The sequence below is a fragment of the Biomphalaria glabrata genome, chromosome 5, assembly GCF_947242115.1.
Source record: "Biomphalaria glabrata chromosome 5, xgBioGlab47.1, whole genome shotgun sequence".
In the NCBI taxonomy this organism is placed as follows: domain Eukaryota; kingdom Metazoa; phylum Mollusca; class Gastropoda; family Planorbidae; genus Biomphalaria; species Biomphalaria glabrata.
In genome coordinates, this window is record NC_074715.1 from 25,317,444 (window position 1) to 25,334,058 (window position 16,615).

The 16,615-nt window shown below is 38.3% G+C and overlaps 1 protein-coding gene across 6 annotated transcripts in view; it reads right to left on the reverse strand.

The window, feature by feature from the left end:
- LOC106065860 (serine/threonine-protein kinase Sgk2-like) overlaps window positions 1-16,615 on the reverse strand; it is an 82,700-nt gene that overhangs the window by 64,125 nt on the left and 1,960 nt on the right. For 4 of the 6 annotated variants that reach the window (XM_013224797.2, XM_056028724.1, XM_013224782.2 and 1 more), the window contains exon 1: window positions 3,587-4,609. The exons of the other annotated variants lie outside the window; for them this stretch is intronic. The gene's annotated coding sequence lies outside the window, so the exon portion shown is untranslated. Of the gene's footprint in view, window positions 1-3,586; window positions 4,610-16,615 lie in introns of those variants that run through there. 6 annotated transcript variants of the gene reach the window in all.

A 16,615-nucleotide genomic window follows, 5' to 3' on the forward strand; every position in this document is an offset into this window, starting at 1 on the left:
GTGTGTGTGTATTATATACATACGTTTTTATCAGAATGAGACAAAGATTTCATAATAATAATAATAAAATGATAATAATAAAGACTCAAGAAGCAGTCCTTGCTGAACTTGATTTTGTAAGGTTTTTAAAAATCTTTAGTTCTGTACGGTGCCACTGGTTGTTTCTCATTTTGTTTTGACTGTCAAAATGTCAGAAGAATGCTTTAAAAACTAATAAAGAAAGCGTCTTCTTGTTTATATCAAGAGTCGAAGAGTGTTGCATTATTGGACGGAAGAAATACACATTTAGTTTTAGCAATGTTCCGATGATCAATTCAAGTACTATTTGACATTCACATTGGAAGCGATGTCGCCACTAAAACACAAAACTTCCTGTAGATCTTGAAGTTGATCCCAAACTGTGTCAGTACCAAAGCTACTAATTTAATTTATGTTCACATGGCATGCCAACTTTTATCCTAAAAATAGCTTCGCTTAGCAATTTGATGATCGTGACGAATGAACGAGTTCTGCTGAAAGGCAATGACCTGTTAGTTGGTCACTCCATGATCTAGATTTCCTGGACGTTTTAGTGACCACATCACATACACATGAACACGCGGAATGTCACCCGCATAGACCCACACTAAGGTCAATGCTTTACAATATGTACTAAAGAATAAGCAATGAGCTCAACTAAAGAACAAGAACTGAAAATTTCAAAATGAACTAAAGAACAAGAACTGAACATTTCAAAATGAACTAAAGAACAAGAACTGAACATTTCAAAATGAACTAGCAATGAACTCAACTAAAGAACAAAAAAACTGGACATTTCAATATGAACTAAAGAACAAGTACTGAACATTTCAATATGAACTAAAGAACAAGTACTCAATTGAACACATTGACCTAAAGAACAAAATGTACGACACTGACTCTAAGTGCTGCACGTCTGTTTGGAGGACACGCGCACTTCTACTGAAGAACAAGATTGCAGAGTTTACTTTCTATTTTAATCTTCAGACTTCTGTGTTCATACTACCTCCCTTATTTCCTCCTAGTACATAATTGACACTGTCTCTTTCAGAAGCGCGACTATAATGGAGGGCTCCGTTGTTTTCTCCAGCCGGCAAGCTAGACTCGGGGGAAACATGTGCACTGACTTTATGAGTAGGACACGTGTACAACTTGGAATGGATTGGCTTCGATTTATTATCAGACAAGTACAGCACTGGCCTGATCACTGCAACTCCATTCATAATGAGCGTCTATGGGTTCATTGTGTGGACAGACGTTTACAGAGGTCGGATATGTCCCGAGGGCCCTACTTGAGTTTCACTGGGTGTAGATTATTGGAGAAATGACAGGTTTAACTTCACCTGGCTCTATATACAGACATAATGACCTGTTACGTCTAGAATGGAAACCAACACAAGCCTAATTACACGTTACGGAAGACACGAATACAGAAAACAATGCAGGAGAGAATACAAAATTTGTGTGGCAAAGTCGGTTCTAGAGCTAGAGAAGCCCGAATAGATGTTTTGTTTTACACAATTCTTTTTTTTTTTTTTGTTCGTGATTCTTTTTTTTTAATTTTTAATAAAATCTGACATGTAAGTTAGTAAATCACAAGTGTTCTGAGATTGAAAGAGGAAGGTGGATAAGGACATGTGTGCGATAAAGAGCTAAAGAGATGTGTGTTTGTATGAATGAAAGAAAGAACAGGAGAGACAGAGAGAGAAAGCTAAGCTGCTTTACTGCCTATAGATATCAAAGAGAAGGAACTTAAGAAGCTTGAAGTTACTGGCCTATATGTTGCTGTGTCGTGTTGACATTTTGCCGACAACCAGACGACAAATGTACGTGTATTGACGTCATCATTGTAAGTCAAAAGACCCCCCCCCCCCCACCGCCATCATTACGTTCATAATGAGGCAACTAAATCGAAGGCTTTATCCAAGAATGTCACAAGGAAGGGGGGTCAAGGTCGATTCTGTCGTCACAAGTTTGCTAAACTAATCCATTTATTGAACAGAAATTATAGGAAACCAAATCTTCGCACAAAGCCTCGCGACACACAGTCATCATTGTAAAACATAGAGCTACAGATAACAAGACATGGGTCCCGTGTGCTCTGTGTAAAGTACAGCAAACACATATACAGTCAAAAGCCAAGATCGTAATTTCCATAGATAAATGCCTTGCCTCCTGCATTAGTTACGGGTCACAGAGATCAAGTCAATTTAGCAGTCATGGATTTTAAATGCAGACCTTCAATATTTAGTAAAGTCAAGATATTATGTACTCAAGACATATCGATTCTTAGTAAAGTCTTGATATTATACTCTGAAGATCTTTCGATATTTAGTTAAATCTTGATATTATGTTCTGAAGACCTTTCGATATTTAGTAAAGTCTTGATATTATGTTCTGAAGAACTTTCGATATTTAGTTAAATCTTGATATTATGTTTTCACACTAAGTCTTGTAATAGATCCGCTATGATCATTTAAAAAATGTTTATGCACACAATGGAAGACAGAACGAGGAGTGAGAGAATGTAGAATATAGAAGCCTAGAGCTTCCATAGAGATATGGAGGCATACAAAAATCAACATGGTAAAACCATCATGTGTCACAATACTTATGTAGTATGTACGTGTCAGATCTCGACTATTCAAACATTTCATAAAAACAAATCTCACGACTGGTCCTAGAAGCAGAAGACACACACAGAGGGCGGCCCTTGCTCTACATTATACATTAACAAGTACAAGACGATGACATCGGGTATTTTCAAGCTTCAATGAGAAAGTGGAAATAAAATCAGGCTGATCGAATGAATCACTACAAGACATGTTTTGCCTCTAACTCTGGTTCAAAATATGTCTTTTAGACCTTGCCATTAATCATTGTAATAGATAAGTGTATAAGATTTTCAATCTCTTATTGGAAAGTATATATAATCGTATATCAAGTAACTTATATGTCTTTTATCTTGGAACTTTTCTTTATCTTCAACTGAATGTGTTCTCTATCCTGTAACGTGTTCTTTTTATTGGTACTTATGTTTTCTGTATCTAAAGCCTGTATTACATCTATGTTAATTAACTGGCAATCATTAGATTGCCTTTCGTCACTACATGGGAATCAATGTATACATATTGGTGGCGAGACAACTCAACACAAGGACTATGTTCTCTTGTATTGTTTTCATTCACCGCCATAAAACTGACAAAGCAAAGATGGAAGTGTTAGGACAGATTTCAATAAAAAAATAAAACAGAATAGGATGAACACCATGTGAAGAGGTCAACAGCAGAGTGCAGTTAGAACAAATATAGTAGCAAAAGTATAGATCTAGTGGGAACAGTATCGCCTAGATCTAGCAGCAGGAGTATAGATCTAGCAGCACGAGTATAGATCTAGTTGGTTTGCGTGTGATGAAAGATCAATAAGCTACTAGAAACAGATTGGTAAAATTCAATAAGAAATTCGCGCTTATGATACAAATAAAATAGTTACATATTACGCAGGTAATCTTATAACGTGTAACACACACTAAAACATATATATATATATATATATCGACTGAATTTACCTGTCATATAATGTTTGGAATCGACTGAATGCAGAACTATCAAATACACGGTTGTATGTTACAGAATGGAAGTATCACTTGACTTCATGTGACTGATTAGATCTAAATGAGTGGACTCAATTTCTGGAAGTTTTATGACACTCGTGCGACAATGTTGACTACTTACATGAATATACTGAATGAGTTTTGCTATATCGTATGATGTTTGGTATTGACTGAATGTAGAAATATTAATGGCACGGTTCTAAGTTACATGAAACTATCACGTGAACTCATGTGACCGACTAGATCTAGGCCTATATGTTGGATGAACTCAAAATTTCTAGAAGTCTTTTTATGACACTCGTGTGGCATTGTTGACTATTCACAATAATGTATTGAGAGTTACGAAGACACTCCTCAGTAAAAATAGAAGAAAAAAAAAACAAAGGAGAAGGAAGACTATTACGAAATACTATGAGAGAGAGAGAGAGTTAGAGAGAGAGAGAGAAAGAAATTCACACAATGAGAATAGGAGTCTACTAGAATCGTTAAAACAAATGACCTAATTACACAAGCACAACTTTAAAACCAACTATCCAACTTTAAAGACTATATATCCAAGTCCTCGTAATCTATCCGAAAGGTTGAGAGGCACGAAGTCACTAAAGAACACGCACACATATCATAAGAACACGCACACATAAGAACACTGGTAGCAGCAGGAATGTATCCGGACATATTGTTCCGCCGAAGTCGACATAACTCAGGACACCACGTGTCTATTACATAATACATGAAATATCCAGCGCGTGCGCCAGGACACTGTACTCATCCATTGTATGATCTGTAGCCAGGGCAGGCCAAGTTCCTGGTGTCAGAAAGACTTTGAGATCAATACTAACGGCACCGTTCACAGCTGATCGCAACCTAACTGTTACGTAGTGGAATGCCAGGTATTGACAGAGGTAACAACCAGGCCACCCCCCTCCCCACTCTAGCGGCAAGTCCAGAATATAAATGGGGTTAATCTACAGGTATAGTGGTTAGGTCAACGTTGTCTATAACGCAATGGATGTAAAGAAGGGAGCGCCCACCGTGAACAGATCACCATATGCCAGATGTGACGTCAGTAACATGACCAAAAAGAAAAAAATATATCTGGGAAGAAACCATCTGGACCAGTTGCCTAACTACTGTAAACCAGTGAATGACCCACTGGTAGATGTTTCTGTCCTATCAAGCGAACATGTCCCGCACTAAGCCCTAGATCTACGAAAAAGGGAGGCTATCGTATTGCACAATGTGCAGTGTGAGTTAACTAACTTGGTGGAGTGATGTATGAAAACATATGACAGAACCTATCAAACAAGCTGAATGCTTCACGCAGTTTAGATTTCAGCTATACAATTGCTTTTGCACCTACACTTTGAGCAGAAATCTCGTAATTTCTCACGCCACATCACACCCCGCCCCCGTTCCCCCAGATTGCGGCTCTAGGGAATATAAAGGTGTAGTCAACTGTGACGTCAGTCCTGCTACGAGTGATGTGCATACACAGTGAACCGAAGCCCTGTTGGAATCTAGGCCAATAGATATGTCCTTTTCAAATGTGCTAGTGTGTGCTAATGACTCTTTAAAGTTTAAACTGTCGTCTCAAACGTCAAAAATTGACTCTGTGTTTGGAATTCGAGGGCGAAGTCTTGAGGAGAAGCGTTGCTAGGGTTGGTGTCAAGCGGTGTGATTAGTTATGGTGTCAGCCCCACTCCAAACACATAGTCGGATTTGAGAAGGACAGACGGGGCAACGGGGACTCCACAAGAAAAGAGACTTCAAAAATAGAGCTAAAAAAAACAAAACAAATTAACGACTTTTCTTTGTGGAAAAATAGGCTATAAGCTCGTAAATGTCCATTCGCGGAAATTTCGTTTTTTTTAAATGGTATTAGGCTTAACGAATTACTACATTCTTTGTTGAAATACATGTATTTGTTGTCAATAAATTTCTCTAAGACTTCCCTAGAATTTTTTTCTTTTACTCGTGGAATATTTGGGGCCCTCCAGACTTCCAAATCCGGCCCTGCCAATCCCACATTTCCTAACCTAACTTTTCACAGTAAAATCTGTCCTTGATTAGAGAGAATTACCTTCATTCATTGATGGATACGTAGCTGTCTAATTTGCGCAGATTCTTTTTTTTTTATTATTATTTAGTTGGTTTTTTTTCGTACATAGTATCCCTTTGGTCGGTTCCACACGGTGCGGTCCGCACCCTCTAACCCCACCCCTCCTTTTGTCACACCACCGGTCTTAAATGGCTGTCATAATACACAAGTTTTGCTTCAATGTTACAGTTTGTATGCTGTTTAGTTTTTCTATGCCATTATTTCTCAGAGAACAAGTCTCGTGCACAAACAGTTGAGCTCATTAATAGTCTGTCGTGTTGTTTTTTTAAAGTCGTTAATCCTGACGTCATTAGTTTTCTCCAGAATTTTCCAACCTTCTCGCGTACTTAGAACAGCCTCACAATACCAAACACGTAGCCAGAGGTTGAAACTTAGAACAGCCTCACAATACCAAACACGTAGCCAGAGGTTGAAACTTAGAACAGCCTCATAATACCAAACACGTAGCCAGAGGTTAAAACTTAGAACAGCCTCACAATACCAAACACGTAGCCAGAGGTTGATACTTAGAACAGCCTCATAATACCAAACACGTAGCCAGAGGTTAAAACTTAGAACAGCCTCACAATACCAAACACGTAGCCAGAGGTTGATACTTAGAACAGCCTCACAATACCAAACACGTAGCCAGAGGTTGATACTTAGAACAGCCTCATAATACCAAACACGTAGCCAGAGGTTGATACTTAGAACAGCCTCACAATACCAAACACGTAGCCAGAGGTTGATACTTAGAACAGCCTCACAATACCAAACACGTAGCCAGAGGTTGATACTTAGAACAGCCTCATAATACCAAACACGTAGCCAGAGGTTGATACTTAGAACAGCCTCATAATACCAAACACGTAGCCAGAGGTTGATACTTAGAACAGCCTCATAATACCAAACACGTAGCCAGAGGTTGATACTTAGAACAGCCTCATAATACCAAACACGTAGCCAGAGGTTGATACTTAGAACAGCCTCACAATATCAAACACGTAGCCAGAGGTTGATACTTAGAACAGCCTCACAATATCAAACACGTAGCCAGAGGTTGAAACAAAATGATGACAAAATGATAATGAATGGAAGTTTGTATTTGAAGCGCATACCAGACTACCAGGCAGCCACGCATTTCGCGTTTGTCACCTTTCGATGGAGTTAATTTTTAATTCACATAGCTTCAGATGATTTCATTTTGAGTTCAACAGTAGAGTCCAAAGTAATTTGATTTGAATATGTATTACTTATAAACTCGTTCAAAATGAATTTGTACACATTTAGTCAACACTTTTTTGTCCTTTTTTTTTTTTTACATTTTGACGGTTAGAAAAATATTTACTAAGTGATTCAAATAAAAGTATTTTTTAAAGAAAAAAATAGTGCGTGGTTGGGGTGGGTTGTACTTGAAATCTACCCACAGAATGTTTGTTAAAAAATCAAGTATGTGTAATAGACACATATAAATGTTTGCGTACGTAATGACTGTAGCTCTATGTTAATGACTTCATTCCGGAGATGTTCCTGTTATCTGCCAACTACAAGGCAGCTTATACAGGAAGACGTGACGAGATAATCAAAGAGAAACCAGGTATGAGGTCACGTGGCTTTGTTTACGCCTTGCTGTCTGCTGATTGAATGTAAACACTGGCTAGAAACATTAGTCAACAAGTTTTGTGTTGCTGTATTAACCAACTCGACTTGTAGGGTGGGACGTCATAACAATGTTAAACCAAGGTTTTCTTATAACCGGCCAGCTAGCTGATAGCTTCCAAAGTTTTGAAAGATTTAGAAAGTCTCGGAACAAAAACGTAAAACAGAAAACTTTTCATTGTATAGTTTAGTTGAATGGAGTAACAAATACAACAACCCGAATCAAGGTCAATTAAAAAACAAAACCAGAACAGAGAGGTTTATAATAAATGAATATTCACATTTGACTGAGCAAAAACCATCAATTAAAGGACCAAACTTTGAGACACGTCAGGACATAAGACTAAAAGGTCAAGTGGCACAAATACAAAAACAACCTCATAAAATACTCAGAAACATAGATAAATGTACAGTTCTTATTTCGTATGCTAGGACGATTTTTCTCGTGTCATTACTGCATTGAACGAGTTGCCAGTCTCAACACTGATTTAGTCGGGTGACATTTCACATGTCTAATTACCGTGCATGACTAGATGAACTCATAGACACGTGTAGGACGTAAATGTTTTTAGGTGTACAGGGTAAACTACAGGGTAAACTACAGGGTAAACTACTTGCTCGTGTGGTAGGAGCGCTGGACTGTCTCCAGTGGTCTCAATGGTCCAGGGTTCATCCCCCATCGTCCTGCAAAGGTTTGGGTTAGGATTATCTTCAACTCTGAAGGAAGATCAGAAACATGACAAGCACAAACAAGAAAACAACATTTTAATTTTAAAAACAACATAAAAAAGTGATTTTTTTTAAAGACTATTGCACCTTTATGAGGCTGACGTTGTCTCGTACGAGCGATATTTTACTGAGTGATTTAAACAAAAATGGGACATTTTGTATCCCTTCCCAAGTTAAAAATCTTGGTTAAGGGAATGTATAAATTTACTCAGAGCATATAATCTCCTAATGATAGACCTATAGATCCAGACGAAACATCTATGTATTTATTTAATGATTAGGGCCTACAAGAGGAAATACGTATGTCTGCTCAAGATAAATATTGTCTAGATCCCAGCCAATTAATTTTTTGAATTATACTTTGAAAAAAAATTATAACGGTCAAACTAAAATTTTCCAATTAGCTAGTAATTCTATTCCCAAAGATATAATCAGCTGTTTGAAGGAAAATCGTTAAGAAAACCGTATCTACCCACCAACCCTTTTTTTGTTTTTTAAGTTTTCACGCTGAAAAGAGTAGTTGTAATACTAATAATAAACAATTGAGCTTAGAAAGTTTCTGATGTGTAGTCTAGACTTGAAGACCTAGCTACTAAGTGACAGTTTCTGGACAGACTGGTTCATTACCTGGTCGTGCTTTTGACTCGCACAGCGCACTGCTCTTAAAGAAATTTGTTGCTACTTACGACCAGACCGAAGGAAGGAAACCAGAAGGCCGTTGTGTTTTATTGATTAGATAAAAGCGTGTTCACTCTCCCCGCATCTTTTGTTCCATAACTTTGTTTGCGATTCTTCCATTACAAGATAAACAAATACTCCAACAAGGCGTCGACATTAAAGAGCTTTAAGTTCTAAATTTAGAATAGCATGGTCCGCCCCTCCCCCTTTACTTACGTACTGAATGGAGTTTTTCTTTTTGACCTGGTTTGTAAACACTATCCCTATGTCTGTCAAGTACACATTTTGTACACGCTATCCCTCTGTCAAGAACACATTTTGTACACGCTATTCCTCTGTCTGTCAAGTACACATTTTGTACACGCTATCCCTCTGTCAAGTACACATTTTGTACACGATATCCCTCTGTCAAGTACACATTTTGTACACGCTATCTCTCTGTCAAGTACACATTTTGTACACGCTATCTCTCTGTCAGGTACACATTTTGTACACGCTATCCCTCTGTCAAGTACACATTTTGTACACGCTATCTCTCTGTCAAGTACACATTTTGTACACGCTATCCCTGTCAAGTACACATTTTGTACACGCTATCTCTCTGTCAGGTACACATTTTGTACACGCTATCCCTCTGTCAAGTACACATTTTGTACACGCTATCTCTCTGTCAAGTACACATTTTGTACACGCTATCTCTCTGTCAAGTACACATTTTGTACACGCTATCCCTGTCAAGTACACATTTTGTACACGCTATTCCTGTCAAGTACACATTTTGTACACGCTATCCCTCTGTCTGTCAAGTACACATTTTGTACACGCTATTCCTCTGTCAAGTACACATTTTGTACACGCTATCCCTCTGTCAAGTACACATTTTGTACACCTTATTTTTCCCGCTTCCCTCTTTGGATCAAGTTGAAACTTTGCACACAATTATTCATTGTCCTTAACAAAACATGAATCAACACACAAAAAAAATAATAATTTGAGAGAATTTATTTTCTTAATATTGGAAAAGGGAAATAAAGCTAACAGTACTGAGATGTGCTATAAAATGTGCAGCTTTTTCCTTTATATTAACTTTTTAAGTATTATTTTTGTATTTCACATGTTTTGTCTAAGTAAAGTTGATCACTACTTTCCTATTGTGTACACACTAGGTGACTAGCTACATCCAAAACAGTTTGCTATTGTTTAGTTTAGTTTTGGGCATTGCCTTCATTTCCATGAGAATCTGCACTAGACATTCATTGGAGGAAAAAGTGATTCTATTCTAGTCCCCGATGTGATGCTATTTCTTTCGACGATCCTACAAGCTGACCGACCATTGCTATCTGTTTACTCTGAACTAAAGACGAACACCAGTCCAAATGTCCATTTCAAGCAGTTACCGGATATGTAATTGTAAATACTTCAATCTAGCAACTGTTTCCTCGCATTTCCTACCTGTATCCATGTTATAACACACATTTGTAACAACACCCCGACAATTATAAAACCTAGTAGACATGAAAAAAAAAAGCCACATAGTTTCCAATAATTATGTCTAATCACTCAAGAGTCATCTAAAAGTAAAGATGATTTAAAACACAGCGCCCGGCCCCTTCCCAATTAACTGTTACATGTATTGAAACGTTTAGGTGCCAGAAGCTGGTTAACTCTGTATAGTGCTTGTCATTTCAAGTTTGCAAAGAGTAGTGCATGGTAGGTTCAGACAAGATTTTTGCATCCAATGTGTTTGTAAGTAGAATGGATCAAGCAACTGCTGGCCGTGCGAGTGTGAACACCTTGTCTACATTAAAAAAAAACAAGGTTACAAAGACAGTTTATGTGGAAACACAAACTTAAAATCGGCCCCCTAAGTGGTCCTCCCAGGCAGGCTTCAATATTTTCAGAAAGAACATCCAAATGAAATTATATCAAAGACAAATGAGAGATAAGAATGGAGAAAGAAGGTTGACAGATCTAGTGTAGTGCCCCAACGGTGCAGCAGATCAAAGGATAGGTGCAAGTGAATGCAAAGTTAGATGTGAACCTGGCCTAACTAGTTCCCCTTTCAGACCTTGTGGTCTATAGGGCAGATGATTTAAAGTTCATCTGTTTTTTGTGGCCTACGGTTAACGAGGGGGTCATGCAGCCAGCACAACGACCAACCACCTTTACTTTTCCCCAACTAATGTCAGGTACCCATTAGAGCTGGGTAGACTCAGAGGCGCCCAAGGATTCCGAAGTTGAATATCCCAGTCTTCACCAGGATTCGAACCCGGGGACCCTCGGTTCTGAAGACAAGTGCTTTACCACTCAGCTACCGCGCCTCTCCAGGCCTAACTGAAGTCTTATAAATAATTTAATTGTTTTGAAAAGGCTCAATCTCTTATTCGAATCCTTTAAAAAAAAAAAAAAAAAAAAAAAATATTCCGCATAATAAAAAAAAAAAAAAGAAAAAGTTTATAAGATTACTATTCGTTTTAAGTTAGGTCTAACTTATAATGCATACTAATTAGCTTTTTCTCTTTAAAAAACTGCTTGCATAACTGATTTTAAAAATTAGATTTTTCGCTTTCAGGGAAAAAAAAGTAGCCGTTGCATCAGAACTTTCAACGGTCTAAATTATTGTGATGTCGGATTTTCAATATCTTTTCTAGTTTACGAGATCTAAACGGGACGGGCGGACAGACGGTCAGACATTTCACACAAAACTAATAGCGTCTTTTCCCCTTTCGGGGGCCGCTAAAAAAGCTACATATACCACCATTTTGTCTTGTTATGTAACAATTGGTCAATTGTATTTGTGCCGTCTAATTATTTTTTTTGTTAACAAACACATTTTCACAAAAGCCATATTATTTATATGCAGATCTAATTAGATTAGATACAAGCCAATTATGTCTAGTTTCATCTTAAAGCTAAACCAAAGCTTAGGTAAGAATATTGAAACATGAAAAGCTATTAAACAAAAGACTTAAGTGAAGACATACATGCAGTTGGTCACCACTGGTCTAAACTAAATTCCCGGTAATAAATCGTAGACTAATAGATTTACGTTACCATATGGTCATAAAGGAGGGCGGGGGTATCAGTGACACCTTATTGACACTAATCAGCAGACCAACCACGTGACCACGGTGTAAGATGTGTTAATGACTCGGTGTTGCCAAAGACGAACAACAAATGGAGAGTATTTGTTCAATCATTGGGACTAGGAATGAAGTGAAAGGCTAGCCCCGAGGAACCGTACGCATGAAGTCCCAACTCTAAGTCCTATGAATGAAGTGAAAGGCTAGCCCCGAGGAACCGTACGCATGAAGTCCCAACTCTAAGTCCTATGAATGAAGTGAAAGGCTAGCCCCGAGGAACCGTACGCATGAAGTCCCAACCCTAAGTCCTATGAATGAAGTGAAAGGCTAGCCCCGAGGAAGCGTACGCATGAAGTCCCAACCCTAAGTCCTATGAATGAAGTGAAAGGCTAGCCCCGAGGAAGCGTACGCATGAAGTCCCAACCCTAAGTCCTATGAATGAAGTGAAAGGCTAGCCCCGAGGAAGCGTACACATGAAGTCCTAACCCTAAGTCCTATGAATGAAGTGAAAGGCTAGCCCCGAGGAAGCGTACGCATGAAGTCCTAACTCTCTAAGTCCCATGAATGAAGTGAAAGGCTAGCCCGGAGGAAGCGTACGCATGAAGCCCTAACTCTCTAAGTCCCATGAATGAAGTGAAAGGCTAGCCCCGAGAACTAGCTTTACCAACGGCTCATTTTCTTGTCTCTAAGTAGTCTTAGCTAAATATTCCCATCTATCCTCCAATCTCTAGGCGTAGTTCAACAATGTTTTTTTATTCGCGGCTCAGACCAAGAATGCCGTCATATTTGTATCATAGTGCCGTTTATTTGTTGTTCAACATGACTTATTTACATGTCCCCCCCCAAAAAAAAAAGTAAGATCCGTTCACTTTTCCTGGTACATTCTAAATTCAGAGTCCACTTGTAGTTTCTTCGGCTCTCTCATTTCATAAACGTACAAATGTTAAAGGTCATAGTACAATTCCACCAGAGAGAAAGTGAGAGCCCTAACGTAGGTAAAATCAATTTTGAAACCTTTTTTTCTTCTGGGGAAAAAAAATGGGGGAGGGGGGGGGCTACACTTCTTGATGTAGATAACAGGAAAATGCGTTTCTGCAGTGAAGAATGCAAGAAAGCGAATTTGGCGTCGGGGTTGCGCCCCTATCCCCACTGGGGGAGCTTCCAGCGCTCCCACAAACCCCCTAGCTATCTAGGGAAAGGCCTCAACATGGCTGTTTTTTTTTTTTTTTTTTCAAATAATTTTTTTTGACTGCGATCCTCAAAGCCTGTATTTGAACGTTTATTCTTACTGTATGAGTAGTTAACGTCAAGCAATCCACCACTGAGGACCGGCTGCACCTATTTGTTTTCTTTGACAAAAAAAACACTGCAAATATGTATTTTAATTTTTTAATTTACAATGACAGTACTAAAAGATTTTTTGTGTAGAGAAATGTGTGTGTTAATTGAAGGAAATCGGTACATAAACCAGAGGCGGCATTAGGGAGTGGTGAGGGGGGGGGGGGAATCAACCCAGTCCCCGCGTCTTGGGGGCCATAAAGAGAATATAGGTAATAATACTGAGTATAGGTAATAAACCAAATCGTAGGCTGTCCCTGCGTGCTAGCCGCACTTGATCTACATATGCCAAAACCATATCTGATGTTTACTAAAGGTTTTTCTCACTTTGATCTTGATACAAGACACTAAACAAAAATACAATTGTATAAGTATTGTCACTATAGTTTTAATATGATGTAAGTGTATACATACACACCACTAGCGGATCCAGAACTTTGGAGTGGGGGGGGGCGATTTTTTTCCAAACCCTAACCCTAACGCCCAGTAAACCCTAACCCTACGCATAAACGTGCATACAGCGCGCGCGCGCGCGCACACACACACACACATATATATATATATATATATATATATATATATATATATATATATATATAAATATGAGAATAAAAAAAGCAGCATTTCTCAACCTTCGGCGAAAAACAAAACAACTGGGGCAGCGCTATAAGGTTCTCTGGTGAAGTTCGGGGCGAAGCCCCGACGCCATAAGCGTTTTCTTGCTTTTTTCACTGCAGAAACGCATTCTCCTAACAAGTACAGCTCATTATTCACAATGTAGTTCCTGACAAGTACAGCTCATTCTTCACAATGTAGTTCGGGGCGAAGCCCCGACGCCAAAAGCGTTTTCTTGCATTCTTCTCTGCAGAAACGCATTCTCCTGACATCTACAACTCATTATCCATAAATGGAGTTCGTGGCGAAGCCCCGACGCCAAAAGCGTTTTCTTGCATTCTTCTCTGCAGAAACGCATTCTCCTGACATCTACAACTCATTACTCATAAATGGAGTTCGGGGCGAAGCCCCGACGCCAAAAGCGTTTTCTTGCATTCTTCACTGCAGAAACGCATTCTCCTGACCCGAAGCTCATTATTCATACTATTAAAAAACGACCTTTCAAATAATGCTATACTTGAAAAATATTCCAATTTGAATTTATAGACCCATAATACATTGCATATAAAACTGATTTGTTCCTTGAAAAGATAGGATACCCCACGTATTTAGATTTTTGCTTTGAGGATCGCCGCCGAAAAAAAACTTATTCGATAAATAGTATTCAAGAAAACTCTAGTATAAATTGTGAGTTATAGTCCCAAATTTATTTAGCTAGAAAAATATCAGATTGAGTAAAGGTTGGGAAAACTTTATTTGAGTTTAGAACTTATCTCAATCATGACTCTTATACTGAAAAATTTCGTTTGAATTCTAACTTTTCCAATGCAAAGTCTTTCTTAAAATACTTATGATAACTTCATGTGAAATTACAAAAACTCTGTCTGGAAATGGGAATGGCGGTAGAGTGAAAACGATTAATCCTCGCTCCTTTACTAATTTCTGCTAAAGATTGCATTTGGCATTAAAGAATAGGTATGGGGCGACTCGATATAAGAATTTAATTTATAGTATATATAAATTATATTAGTGACAGATTTTTTTAATTTTGTAATTTCTTAACTATAATACAAAAAGAAAAAGTATTGATTTGTCCGATGGGGGAAATGCGATTGCATGTACCGCCCCTCCCACCTGGTACAACCCTTTTTCATTTAAATTTACTAATGATACAATTTGAGATTAGAGTGTGGTACGACATATTTACAATGGGTCACATATCAATACGTAGTTTATATTATATAGATATTCAACTAATTTTATTCACAAACTATGATTCTACACAAAAATAGGACCGCCCCCCTCAGCACTCAGAGGGCTAGAGTGGGGAGGGCAGTACATGCAATCGCCCCCCCCCCCCTAACCCCACCGAATCGGCCAAAATACCAGAAAGGGAGCGACATAATATAAAATTTATATATTAATTCATCTAATTTTGTTCACAAACTATGATTTCTCAATAAAAACGGACCGCCCCCCCCACTCAAAGGGTTTAGGTGGGAAGGGCAGAAGAGGTATTCGTCCCCTCCCCCCACCAATCGGCAAACAGGGAACGACATAATATAAAGATCGGTTAAAATATCAATAACAAGTTACAAGGATATAGATATTTAATTGATTTTGTTAGCAGGCTGTGATTTCTACCAATAAATTGGACCGCCCCCCCACTCGAAAGTTAAGGGGGGGGGGGGGGCGGGATTGATACCATCGCCCCCTCCCGACCCCACCAAATCGGCCAACATACTGGGGGGGGGGGGGCGAAATAATCTAAAAATAGGTTGAAATATAAATAATTAGTATATATTTTTAACATAAGTAATAAATTCGTATACAAATTGTGTGAATCCTATACTAAAGTTCGTCCGCCCCCCCCTTCGGGGGGGGGGGGGGGGGGGGGGGGGTCGGCCGAGTGGGGGGGGGGGGGGGCGATCGCCCCTACCGCCCCCCCCCCCTGGATCCGCCAGTGATACACACACATTTTCACATCACAGCATACAAATTGAAAACAAAGTGAGAAAAGAAAACTGCTGAAATACGTGAAACGAAAGGGTAAAAAAAAAAAAAAGAAAAATTGCAAAAACTGAAAAAGTTTTCCCTTGTCTGAGCAAGAAGATCTTAGTGATTTTTTAAAATTCTCCTTACAAAAATTATGTTGATGTATTTTTTCTGATTGCAAAGCTGCAATTAGAACTTTTGATGTTTACTTTGAGCAGCTTAAATCGACTATATTATAAACTTAAAAAAAACAACAACAAAGGGGAGGTAATTCACTATAAATGTCTTTAGAATTTTTTGGACACTTTTTATGTTACCTTGTTTTTGTGTGTATGTCGCTCGGTGTTACTATCAGAAGTGTAACACGCAAAAATTCAAAACATTATTTTTAAAGAGAATTTTTTGAAAGAATAAGAAAGAATAAGAAAGTATAAGGAAGTACTAGCCATTAAAAAAAAATCACTTGAAGTTTTATGTCAGGAAATTAAGGTATTAACTTAGTTTCTTTTTTAAACCCAGTAAATTATCAACTATCCCTCGATACTCCTGCCTACAATGTTTAATGAAGTTACAAATTCTACGATTCATCAGATTCTAATATTTTTGTTTCAAGTTTGGCCGTGAAGAGAACCTTAGACATATGTCCAAAATTTTTATGACTCCAAGCCAAAAAACATTTGGGTGCCAGTGACCAATATGATATTAGGGCTCTGTGATGTTAATGATACAATGTATTACATAGTGATCTGAGTTTACAGTATTGAACTAAGAGTACAGATTGATATGCCA